The sequence below is a fragment of the Papio anubis genome, chromosome 1 (genome assembly GCF_008728515.1).
Source record: "Papio anubis isolate 15944 chromosome 1, Panubis1.0, whole genome shotgun sequence".
NCBI classification, from domain to species: Eukaryota; Metazoa; Chordata; class Mammalia; order Primates; family Cercopithecidae; genus Papio; species Papio anubis.
Window position 1 is genome coordinate 88,292,248 of NC_044976.1, and position 13,683 is coordinate 88,305,930.

At 40.6% G+C, this 13,683-nt stretch overlaps 1 protein-coding gene across 1 annotated transcript in view; it reads left to right on the forward strand.

Moving 5' to 3' along the window:
• The window catches only part of LRRC8D (leucine rich repeat containing 8 VRAC subunit D), a 170,398-nt gene that overhangs the window by 154,873 nt on the left and 1,842 nt on the right, over positions 1-13,683 (forward strand). The window contains exon 2 of the transcript XR_004176122.1: positions 10,962-10,997. The gene's annotated coding sequence lies outside the window, so the exon portion shown is untranslated. The remainder of the gene's footprint in view (positions 1-10,961; positions 10,998-13,683) is intronic.

Genomic DNA, 13,683 nt, shown 5'->3' on the forward strand with positions numbered 1-13,683 from the left:
ACCCTGTCTTCAAAAAGAAAAAAAGTATAGCTAAAGGAAAAATGGAAAAGGGAAAAATGAAGAGAAGAAAAAAAGGCAATGGTACGAAAGCTAGTTTCAGGTGGTGAGTCAGATTATACTTCCTTTTATAAGGTCTAGGTGAGTGGAAAATACATCCTCCAGAATAAAGTCTTTGCGTGAGATAGAAAATTCCCTCAAATGACTCCTTTCTTCCAACTATTGTATCTTTTAGTCACAGAGAGGTGTTTAGAAAACAGATTTTGTAAGGCCATCACACTGTTCTGCAGTATAATTTCAAAAATAGTCTCTCTTTTTTTTCCTTTTTTTAAATTTAATTTTATTTTTTTTGAGACAAGGTCTCACTCTGTCACCCAGACTGTAGTGCAGTGGCATGGTCATGACTAACTTAGTTTCAGCCTCCTGCTTAAACGATCCTCCTGCCTTAGCCTCCTGAGCAGCTAGGACTATAGGCACGTGCCACCATACCTGGCTAGTTTTTAAATTTTTTGTAGAGAGGAGGATCTTGCTATGTTCCTCAGGCTAGTCTCCAACTCCTGGGCACAAGCCATCTTCCTGCCTCAGCCTCCTAAAGTGGTGGAATTGCAGATGTATGACACCATGCCCAGCCAAAAGTATTCTCTTACTTTTACAAATAAAAACCTACCCTTTTATTTGTAAGAATCTTTCCCCTTGGAACACAGTATCAGAGTTTGTAAATCAAAACTACATGTTTACTTTATCATAGAATAAATTGTTTGATTCAAAAATTTTGATTTTTGTGAAGTTCATCTTTGAAGAGCCAGATTAACCACCTGGATTCAGTAGTGTGTCCTGTGTGTTGCCTGCCTCACCAGTTGAATTGCAGAGACCACAGTGAGCTGAATTTCCTGGTCTGGCCAGAGCCTCTCTTTGTGGGCAGAGAGGAAATGAGAGCAGCAGAAAATCTGGAGATAAGATCAGCCACCTCCCCTAGTGAGATCTGAGAGACTCCCTTGCCCCATATCTCTTCCTGTTGGATACCTGACAGGGGCCACTGCTTTGGAATAAGTCAGCAAAGATCACTACCAGATAAAGAATGGAAAGGCTGTTTGGTTTCAAGGAGGAGAGAAACTCTAAGGCACTCCAGGAAAGGGAGTGTTTATCATAGATAATCAAACTGGAACCAGAAAACTGCTGGGGGATTGAGGGAGCTCTAGGGACTGGCTGTTTCCTTGATCTTTCTCATAGCCAGGATCATCTCCCTCTTGTTATCTTTCTGCTTTTTTCCTATGATGTGTCTGCTCTGTTTTCCTCTCTTTATCAAGAGGCCAATCCTGGCCGGGTGCGGTGGCCTGTAATCTCAGCACTTTGGGAGGCCGAGGCGGGCGGATCGTGAGGTTAAGAGATCGAGACCATCCTGAATGACATGGTAAAACCCCGTCTCTACTAAAAAAACAATACAAAAATTAGCCGGGCATGGTGATGCATGCCTGTAGTCCCAGCTACTCCAGAGGCTGAGGCAGGAGAATGGCTTGATCCCGGGAAGTAGAGGTTGCAGTGAGCTGAGAATGTGCCACTGCACTCCAGCCTGGCGACAGAGCGAGACTTCGTCCCCCCTACCCCCCGCCAAAAAAAAAAAAAAAAAGCCTGAGAGAGCTAGTCCAAATGCCTTTGTTCCATGGGGCTGCCCTTTGGGTAGAGCTCTTTGCCCAAGGCATCTTCATGAGTCATTAACCAACTGATGGAAAGGCTGCCTCAGGCCAGGTGTCTACCTCTGGTCGACTTAGTGGTCCCTTGTGGATAGACACCAGCCTAAGGTAACTTCCCTGTTCCTGGGGATTATGGATGTGACAGTTTATACTAAAAGCAACTGTTGGATGACAGTCCCTGGGATCTGCATTTAGTCTGAGTCCCAATGCGATCACGTGCCTAATTTGTTTGACCAGTCAGCACTCAGATTTCTTCCTCTGTAAATAGGGAATAATAATGAAACCAACTTCACAAGGTTGTAGTGAGGCTCCAACAGGGTGATATATAAGTGAAAGGGCTTTGTAAACTATTAAATATTATACTAATGATACTATTATCAAAAAGAGATAACCTCTTAAGCCATTTTGACCCCTTTGGGTTCTCAGGCTAGTCATTCATCTTAAAAAGGAACATGGCAGGCAACAAGTGGGGAGTGTCAGGGGGCCAGGAATCTCTTGTTACCCTGTGTTAAGGGATGTCCAAGGACAGCTAGCCGGGAGTCCTGGGCCTCAGGGTCTCACAAGGTTCTGGGTTCTTGATGTGTGTATGTATAAAATGAGGGGGAATAGAGGACCCCTCTTCTCCTCGCCTCTAGTGACACCTCCCTTTTCATTGATAACCCCTCCAAATTTCTTTAAAGATAAAGAGAAAAGGAGATGAGAAGTAAGAAAATGAAATTTGAAAAGAGAGAGGTGATAGTGACTAGGCAGAAGTAGTAAGATACTGGGTGTGAGTTCCCTAGAAGGGCTGGGCAGTTCAGCTCACAGAACTGAATTGCTGGGGAATTTTGGCTCACAACTAAACATCCTGCAGCTGCCAGTAAATGGCAATCCCTTTGTATGAAATGTGGCCCTGACCTTGGGCAGAGCTGCATCTGAGCACCTCTGAACCCCCTGACTCACTGCTGAGGTAGCTAAATGAGGGTGGAACACTGGACAGAGTACAGCGGCTTTGTAATTAAATTTACAAAGTCCCTCATTGCACAAGGGGAAAGATGGAAAAGAAGTTGGAGAGATACTTCTTTAATAAGGTCCCCGTCCCAAATCTGAAACCTATGTCCTGTTTGAATAGGCTTCAGTTGCTCATATCTAGGCTGTCATCTAAAAATGATCCGTGTGCTCCAGAAATTTATAATTTATTCATAAAAACACATTTTCAAAAACACACTGCAAACTGGAATGTCTTGGTGCAGCACAGACTAGCTATTAAATTCCGATGGACTAAATGGGCCTCTGCAGAGCCATGTGGTGTGGGAAGATTAAATAGGAGGAAGAAAAGTAGAAGCAAACTTTCGATATGTTCCTTTGAGAAGAGTATAGGAAGGACAAGCAAGAGGAGATAGGGAAGTGAAGAAGTCGATGAATCATTCTCCTCTATATTTGGCTAATTTCCTCAGTGGCATTGGCAGATATGACTTCCAAGTCCTGGGGTCTTGACTTTCTTTTTCCAGGGTTTTTCATTCTCTGTTAATTAGGATATTGGAAGAATTGTAATGATAATTATAATGTCTAGACTAGGGGAACTGCAGGAGGCAGTAAGAGAATATTTAATTGCAGAGCTGAGAAGACACATGAAGATGACAGGATTGTGAAAGTCTCTCCTTAGAACAATGCCACATGCAGCTGTTTCACAGGATTGCTCTGACATTACCTGTTATGTAAGGGGACTCTTTGGTGTTTTCTCTGAGCATTTAGGGTTTTCAAAATTCCCATTTCCTCCAGAAGATGCCAAGGATCTACAGAAAAAGTGGGGTTGCGGTGCTCTGATGTTTATCAGCTTTACTCTCAGAGTCTGTCATTGTAAAGGGTGGTAGGGATGGATGCTCTCAGAGATTCTTGCCCAGACTGAAAGATACCGGCTGATTCTTTTGGAGAGGTAGGAAAAATGATCAGGCGGGGAAATCTCTTACCTTGCCAAGTTCGGTCATCATATTTCCTCTCCCGCAATTCAATTGTATGCCTTTTCCAGTTGGTTAGTAGAAGTATGGCGCAGAATGTTTTCCTTTCCACCACACAGTAAATCCTTGCTTATTGGTTTCCAATTAACTAGGAGAAGACAAAATAATTGGTATTTATAAGGATGCCTGGAATGTGCCAGGCCATCTCCAATTACCTTTTATTTTCTCCAAATGGAATTATCACTGTTGTTTCTGCTGATGATGGATATAAAACTAGCTTATTATAAAGATTCAACATTGAAAACTGGGGTAGTGAAAAATCCCTTTGCAAACATTTCACCTCATAGTTGACCTTCCAGTTAACCACTCTATAGACTAGATCCCTTGGAAATTTTCATGCACATAAATACACACATGTATATATAATGTAGACCATATGCAAATGAGATCATATACATCCTGTAAGCCGCCTTTTCACTTTATATGTTATTAACGTACATTTCAAACATATACCTCAACCTTTCCAGTGGTTACACATTTTTTTTTTTTTTTTGAGACAGGGTCTCACTCTGTCCCCAGGCTGGTGTGCAGTGGCATTATCATAGCTCACTGCAGCCTCATCCTCCTGGGCTCAAGTGATTCTCCTGTCTCAGCTTCCTGAGTAGCTGGGACTACAGGCACATGCCACCATGCCTGCTAATTTATTTTTTGTAGAGACAGGGTCTTGCTATGTTATCCAGGCTGGTCTTGAACTCTTGACCTCAAGTGATCCTCTCACCATGACTTCCCAAAGTGCTGGGATTACAGGTATGAGTCACCACTCCCTGCCTAGTATAGATTCTTCATAGTTGATTTTACTAAGCATCTGATAATGAATATTTCATTTGCTTTCCATTTTTGCTACTGTAATCCATTCTTCAATGACATTGCAGTTCTCTGATTCCTTTTATGGTTGTATTTTTTTTTTTTTTTTTGACATGGAGTTTCGCTCTTGTTGCCCAAGCTGGAGTGCAATGGCGTGATCTCGGCTCATGGCAACCTCCGCCTCCCGGGTTCAAGTGATTCTCCTGCCTCAGCCTCCTGAGTAGGTGGGATTACAGGCTCACGCCACCACGCCCAGCTAATTTTTTGTATTTTTAGTAGAGACAGGGTTTCATCATGTTGGTCAGGCTGGTCTGGAATTCCTGACCTCGTGATCCACCTGCCTCGGTCTCCCGAAGTGCTGGGATTACAGGTGGAAGCCACCGTGCCCAGCCCTCTGATTCTTTTTAAAAAGATAACTATTATTGTTTCACAGTTCTCTGATTTTTTTTTTTTTTTAAAAGGTAACTATTGGCCTGGTGCGTGGCTCATGCCTGTAATCACAGCACTTTGGGAGGCCGAGGCGGGTGGATCACCTGAGGTCGGGAGTTCGAGACCAGCCTGACCAACGTGAGAAACCCCGTCTCTATTAAAAATACAAAATTAGTCAGGCATGGTGGCGCATGCCTGTAATCCCAGCTACTCGGGAGGCTGAGGCAGGAGAAGGAGAATTGCTTGAACCTGGGAGACGGAGGTTGCAGTCAGCAGAGATCGTGCCATTGCATTCCAGCCTGGGCAACAAGAGCAAAACTCCACCCCCTCCCCGCTCCCCCCAAAAAAGAGAACTATTATTGCTTTCTATAAAATTAACTTTGTTGAAATATAGCTTATGTACAATAAACTGAAACCATTAAAAGCTGTAGTTTGATGAGTTTTGACAAATGTATCCACTCATTTAACCTCTACTACAGTCAAACTATAGAAAATTTCCGTCACCTTAAAAAGTTCCCTCATTTCCCTATACAGTCAATGTCCACACCCATCCTCAGCCCCAGGGAACTGTTGCTCCACTTTCTGTTATTATAGGCTAGTTTACATTTTCGAGAATTTCATGTAAGAAAAATTATATAATATGTACTTTTTTGAGTTTAGCTTAATGTTTTTGAGATTCGTCCATGCAGCTGCTTTTATCAATAGTTTTTTTTTGTTTAAACAAAGTCTCACTTTGTCACCCAGGCTGTAGTGCAGTGGCTCAACCTCCTGAACTCAAGCAATCCTCTCACCTCAGCCTCGCGAGTAGCTGGGACTACAGGCTCGCCCACTAGGCCCGGCTAATGTTTTTGTTTTTTGCATCTTTTGTAGAGACTGGGTTTTACTATGTTGCCTGGGCTGGTCAGAAACTCTTGAACTCAAGCAATTGGCCCACCTTAACCTACCAAACTGCTGGGATTACTGGTGTGAACCACCACGTAGGTCCGGTTCATTTCTTTTTAATGCTGCATAGTATTCTCTTGTACAGATGAATCACTATTTATTTATCCATTCACTCATTGATGGGTATGTATATTGTTCCCATTTTGATAACATATAAAGTTGCTATGAACATTTGTGCAGAAGACTTTATGTAGACATATGTGTTCATTTGTCTTCCCTATGAACTTTATAAGAAACTGACAAATTGTTTTCCAATGTGGTTGTACCATTTACATTCCTATCAGCAGTGTGTTAGAGTTCTAGCTATTATATATTTCTAGTTTTAGTCATTCTATTGGATGCATGGTAATATATCATTGTGGCTTTAATTTTCATATCATTGATGACTAATGATGTTGAGTGCCTCTTCAAGAGCTTTTGACCATTGGTATGTCTTATTTTATGATGTATCTGTTCAAATATGTTGCCATTTAAAAACAGTAAGTTGTTGTCATCTTATTACTGAGGGGTAAGAGTTCTTTTTCTCTTTTATATTTTCTTTTAATATTTGACTTTTATTAATATGATTTTATTTATTTATTTATTTATTTTTGAGACAGAGTTTCACTCTTTCGCCCATACTGGAGTGAAGTGGGACGATTTTGGCTCATGGCAACCTCTGCCCCCAGGTTCAAGCGATTCTCCTGCCTCAGCCCCCTGAGTAGCTGGGATTATAGGTGCCTACCACCACGCCTGGCTAATTTTTGTATTTTTAGTAGAGACAGGGTTTCACCATGTTGGCCAGTCTGGTCTCGAACTCCTGACCTCAGGTGATCCACCATCCTTGGCCTCCCAAACTGCTAGGATTACAGGTGTGAGCTACTGCACCAGCCCATATGATTTTCGTTTATAGTTTTTCTCCAGGTGGAAAGAGGTCTTTATATAATCTAGATACAAGTACCTTGTCAGATGAGTGCATTGCAAATGTTTTTCTCAATCTGTGGCTTGCCTTTTAATTTTCTTAACAATGTTTTCCAAAGAGCAATGTTTTTAATTTTAATAAGGTCCATGAATTATTTTTGGAAGCATCTAAAAAAGAGAGAGAGAGAGCATGATAGGTTAAATAGTGGTCTGTCTAGTTTTAATAGTGAGCACATACGAAATTTCAATTCCTTGAAAATTGTCAACTATGTATTAATTAAAGTGTTGGATCAATCAAAACTTTCCTTTTTCTTATTGCCTTTGATAACATAATTTGCTGTATTTATGTGTCCTCATGTAATGACTCTGAAATTTAAATGATATCTTAAACCTTTTTTTGTTTGTTTTAAGATAGAGTCTCACACTGTTGCCTGGGCTAGAGTGCAGTGGTGTGATCTCGGCTCAGTGCAACCTCTGCCTCCCAGGTTCAAGCAATTCTCCTCGCTTCAGCCTCCCAAGTAGCTGAGATTACAGGTGCCTGCCACCATGCCCAGCTAACTTTTTTTTTGTATTTTTAGTAGAGACAGGGTTTCATTATGTTGCCCCAGGCTGGTCTTGAACTCCTGACCTCATGATCCACCCACCTTGGCCTCCCAAAGTGCTGGGATTACAGGCATGAACCTCCAATATTAGCCTCCCAACGTGCTAAGATTACACCCGGCCTCCAATATTTTTTTAATGCCAATGTTTTATGCTATTAATAGATGTACAGTAACCAGATATTCCATCTCAACCACATTCATTTTTAAATAGTTTTTATGTGGATGTCTCATTATCCTTATCTAGGCATTCACTGATTTTGGGGGCAAACTATTTTGAGATTTTAAAAATATTTCATTTTAGCCTCAATAAGAATTTTCTCAATGTAGGGACTGAAGTTTTAAATTCATATTTGCCAATATTCTCAAGTAAAAAATTAGAAAATTCTAGTACTGAACCTTTTAATTCACTGGCAATGTACAGCTCTCAAGACAAAAATCTGGGAGGATGGAGAGAAGCTAAGGGAGACGAGGTGTGTCCCTCGTAAATAAGAAATGTTGCTAAGTCACAGCTGTCCTTTGTTTTCAGATAAATTAATGAGAATCAATGGAAGCTCTCAGTGCAGCGCAGGGTTGCCTCCTAGGAAGGGGTGTATTTTCAACACGGGATCCAAAGAAATGGTTTATAGCACATTAGTGCCATGGTTTTTGAAGGTTGAATACGGCTTTGTTATTCGACTCTCCAGTTACATCCTCTAGAGGATACTCTCACTGTTGCCCTGGGGGAATAATATCTCAGTAGAGTTACAGAAGGCAATTGTAGGATATGGAGGAGGAAGGACCTCTCCCTCATTACTTTATGCTTTAAAAATTAAATAAACAGTCAAGTGTACTGTTAGCATTTTTCTTTCTCTTCTCCAGTTTCTGGAAGCAAAAAACAATAAAGAATTAAAGAGTACGGGAAAAAATTCATTTTCCTTAGTAGATATGATTTTTTTTTCTTTTTTTTCTTTTGACGGAGTCTCATCCTGTCTCCCGGGCTGGAGTGCAGTGGCGCAATCTCAGCTCACTGCAACTTCCGCCTCCCGGGTTCAAGCAATTCTCCTGCCTCAGCCTCCTGCGTAGCTGGACTACAGGAGCTATGCCTGGCTAATTTTTTTGTATTTCACTCATCATGTTGCCCAGGCTGGTCTCAAACTCCTGAGCTCAGGCAATCCATCCGCCTCGGCCTCCCAAAGTGCTAGGATTCACAGGCATGAGCCACCACACCTGGCCCCTTTTGCCTAATATTAATTTACTGAATTAAACATCATACACTTATGGCCTTCCTTCTTTTAGTAATTCATATCAGCATGAATATTTAGAAATAAGAAAATTTTGAGGAGAAAGATTTAGTATGTAAATATGAACATCTGCTATCCACCTGAAGAGAGATATTTAATTCTAAAGCTAGGACATATATTTTGTAAAAACTAGTAGAGCCAGGCCTGCTGTCTGTATCAGCCCTACCCAGGCAGGTTTGGGATAAGAGAGGGAGTGAAGAGGGAAGGTAAGTCCCCAGAGTTCCCTTATCTCAGCCACAGCAAGTAAATCCCTGGAAAAAGCAGGAGACACTTTCCCGGCTAGTCCTCCTAGCCTCCCACCCTACCCCGCCCTCTCTCTAGGCCTCTTTTTAGAATTTCTGAAAAAAGGATATGGTCAGAGAGAAGAAGGCTGGAGAGAAACAAATGGGAAACAGCGATTCCAGGCTCAGTATGGGGTGTGTGTCAGAAAACTCCTCAGGTCACCTTTGTTTTTTTTTTTTGTTTTTGTTTTTGTTTTTTTTTTTTTTTTTGAGACGGAGTCTCGCTCTGTCTCCCAGGCTGGAGTGCAGTGGCGCTATCTGGGCTCACTGCAACCTCCGCCCCTCCAGGTTTTAAGCAATTCTCTGCCTCAGCCTCCGGAGTAGCTGGGATTACAGGAGTGTGCCACCATGCCCCGCTAATTTTTTTTTGTATTTTTAGTAGAGACGGGGTTTCACCATCTTGGCCAGGCTGGTCTTGAACTCCTGACCTCATGATCCATCCGCCTTGACCTCCCAAAGTGCTGGGATTACAGGCGTGAGCCACCGCGCCCGGCTACCATTGTTTGTTTTCTAGTCGTAATGCTTTCACTTATTTTATTAGCTGAACGACCTTGGACAAGTACTTTCACCCTTTCTGTTAAAACAACTCATTTTCCTACCATCATGTGCCTCTTTAAAAACAAGTAAGAGAATTGTATTGATCAGAATAACTTGCTTCTAGAAATATCTGGGGCAGGAAGGTCACTAACTGATGGAAAGTACTATTTCTTTTTCCTTGAGTACTAGAACTAGCCCAGTATAACACTGCATATACTTTTCCTTTCTTTGAGTCAGATCTCAGCTAGTATACTCTAGTAAGTATTGATGAAATTGTATGAAAGGTGAAGTAAGTTTCTCTTTTGAGACAGGAGAGTGAACCTATGTGCACTCACCTTCCCCCATGACTTCACAGAAATAAAAGTAAATAAGCACAGGGGAAAAAAAAAAAAAAGGGCATGTAGTAGGGAGAAGTAAAAAGCAATAAACTGGAAATTTCAACAAATTCCTAAAATAAAGTGAAAGGAGAGAGTTAATGGTTAAAATGGGTAGAATACACAAGATAAAATGACAATTGGAAACTTGAGAGAAACAATTCTGAACAATAAAGTCACAGACCACACATGAAGCAAACTACAACTGGACAGGAATATAAGCAGTTAACGGAGTGTACGAAAAAGCAATTCATTTGACCTTCATGCTAGAAATAGCCTCATTTGAGAGACCCAGGGGTTATAACATTAAGTCCATGGAAAAGAAAATATCCTAGCACATTAACATTGAACAATGTTTATATTAATCATAATTGAGTATGTGTAGTGTATTGGATTCTTTTTTTCTTTTCCTTTTGGAGACAGAGTCTCTCTCTGTCACCCAGGTTGGAGTGCAGTGGCACAATCTTGGCTCATGGCAACCTCCATCTCCTAAGTTCAAGGATTCTCCTGCCTTCCAACTAGCTGGGACTACAGGCGTGCACCACCATGCCCAGCTAATTTTTTTGTATTTTTAGTAGAGGCAGCGTTTCACCATGTTGCCCAGGCTGATCTCAAACTCCTGAGCACAGGTAATCACCTGCCTTGGCCTCCCAAAGTGCTAGGATTACAGGATTGAGCCACCGTGCCCAGCCTGTTTCTATTTTTAAAAAAATATTTTAAATAACTTTATTTTTTAGAACTATTTTAAATTTACAGAAAAATTGCACAATAGTACAGAGGGTTGCTATATACCCTGTAGTCAGTTTCCCCTATTATTAACATCTAACATTAGTATAGCCCATTTGTTACAATTAATGAATGAGTACTGATATGTTATTAATAACTAAAGTTCATAACTTATGCAAATTTTTAAATTTTCTCCCTCATGTCTTTTTTCTATTCCAGAATCCCATTGCATCCAGGTTATCACATTTCATTTCGTTGTCATGTCTTCTTAGGCTCCTCTAGGCTACAGCAGTTTCTCAGGCTTTTCTTGTTTTTGATGATTTTGAGTTTTGAGGAGTACTGATTAGGGTTTTGTAGACTGTCTCTCACTTGGGATTTTTTTTTTTTTTTCTTATTATTAGACTGGCGTGATTGGTTTTGTGAGGAGGACCGCAAAGGTAAGGTGCCATTTTTATCACATGAAATCAAGAGTACATTCATACTATGTATGGATAGTACATACTATTGGTATGACTGTTGGTCCTGACCTCAATCACCTGATTGAACTAGAGTTACCAGGTTTCTCCAATGTATGGTTACTTGTCCTCTCCCCCTTTCCTTACTATACTTTTTGGAAGGAATTATATAGATTTTTAACTTCTAAAGTCAACCTATAAAAAAAAGTAGAACATAGTTTTTTATGATGGCAGTACACAATACAAATATTAACCATTTCGTGAGTTGTAAAGTACAGCGGTCAACAATGGAAGAGAGAAGAAAAGTTCAGGAATGGGAAGTGGAGCCACTACAATTTATAGAACAGAGAGCCCACAGATATGCTATTAAAAAGAAATAGAAATTTGAGTACTTACTGAAAAATATAAAAAAGTAGTTCCAAAAGAGGAAATAAAATAAATGATTACTGTTATTAAACATTGGGAAGAGGAGGATAATATGAGAGACGTGCTCATTTTTATATTGTGGAATTAACTGCTATTGACTAAAGTTGGTAAACCAAGAAGAGCAATATACGGTGCAATGGAAGTAAACACCAAGTGATCTCATACCAGATGAAACAAGGAAGTTTTTCTCTGCAGAAGAACTGGAGCTGAGCACGAAGGGGAGGGAGGAAAGGCTGTTGCTTTTCAATGGAAATTCTTTTATACAATGTGATTTATTACCACATGCACAAATTATTTGCTTTAAACAAAAGATGATGTATAGGGTAGTACCAGGACTCCTACTGGACAACCTGGTATGACCCTTTTTTGGGCAGCACCCACCCAGCTTCAGTTATACAAGCAAACCGGTGAACTGCCTAACCTTCATCCACACAAACCACATTACAATGTGGTGTTTTGTTGGAACCTCACTTGTGAGATAGTGAAAGGAGCAACCATCTTAGGTCTTTGATTTGTAGGAAAGGCATTAAAAAAAAGAACTTCCTTTGTTTCCCTGGGATTAAAGATTAGGAAGATTTCAGTTGCAAAAAAAAAAAAAAAAAAAGAAATTGGCTGAAAGATGTGTCCAATTGTCTCTGGTTGCAAAGTATTGGCAATCAGTGGAAATCCTCTGTGTGTTTCCTGTGTTTAGCATTTATATAACATGTTTCAAGTTTAAAAGCCCTTTACTGTCATTAGCTAATTATCTCCCAAGGGCTGCAGGGTAGTTAGAGGAAATGTTGGAACCAAGCCAGTTTTTAGAGCTGTAAGTTGTATACACACATACAACTGTGGCAGCCTTGATTCAGGGTGTAGTTGTTACACCATTTCCCACACATAGATCAATCAGTTAGTGTGTGGATATTCAATCTCTGAAGTTCTTTTTCTAGACTTCACATTTTCTTCTTAAGAAGTACAACTTACTGAAACAGAAGAGCACTTATTCTAATAGCACCTCTCCTAAGTGTCTTGAAAATAAACATTGTTGATAGTTTTAGGTTCATCATCAAATCAGAATCCCTGAAGTGAGACCTGAGTTTGGCACTCGAGACGTGCCCTGGGTAATTCCAGCGAAGAGCCACTATCAAGAACCACGGACTTAAATGGCCCATAGAGGTTCCCCACACCCAACATCAATAACTATATCTCCAAAAAGAATGAAACACAATATGTGGCTACAGAGAACTTTTTATACACGCTAATCATTAATAAATATTAAATCTTGTTTTATGCCAAATATTTATTTTACATTATCAAAGTGCTCAAGAAATTTGGAGGATATAGAAAAATAAATATGCATATATATCTAAAAAGTCATCACAAAGAGAATCATTGTTCATGTTTTGGAATTATTCTTTCCATCATTTTATTTCAATGCTTTGTCTTTTTTTTTTTTTTTTTTTTTTTTGAGACAGAGTCTCGCTCTGTCTCCCAGGCTGGAGTGCAGTGGCCTGACCTTGGCTCACTGCAACCTCCGCCTCCTGGGTTCAAGCAATTCTCCTGCCTCAGCCTCCCAAGTAACTGTGACTAAAGGCATCTGCCACTACGCCCGGTTACTTTTTGTATTTTTAGTAAAGACGGGGTTTCACCATATTGGCCAGGCTGATCTCAAACTCCTGACCTTGTGATCCACCCGCCTCGGCCTCCCAAAGTGCTGGGATTACAGGTGTGAGCCACCGCGCCCAGCCTTTTCTTTCTTTCTTTCTTTTTTTTGAGACAGGGTCTCACTCTGTCATCCAGGCTGGAGTGCAGTTCCGTGTTCACAGTTCACTGCCACCTCGAGCTCACAGACTCAAGCGATCCTCCCGCCTTAGCTTCCCAAGTAGAATAGCTGGGCACATACCATCATGCCGGACTTGCTTTGTCTTTTAAGAAAACTTATTGAGGTAGCAGTTATCAGATTTCATATTGGCTCCATACACCAATAGACCTAAGCAGTTTTGTATCTTGCTTTTCAAATTTGCCATTATAATAAGCATTTTTCACTGTTTCATGCTTTAAAAGTCATCTCTGAAAATGAAATGAGGCAAACAGGAAAAATTATATCCGTGATTACACCAAAATAGAAATACAGGTACTTGCAGAGCACAGGCCAACAATATTCTCTACTTTGGTGTCCATTTAGAATCCTTCAGATCAGCAGAAACTAGAACTTGAACTCAATTTCTGTAGCCACATTCTGACTATATTTGGTGTGTGATGC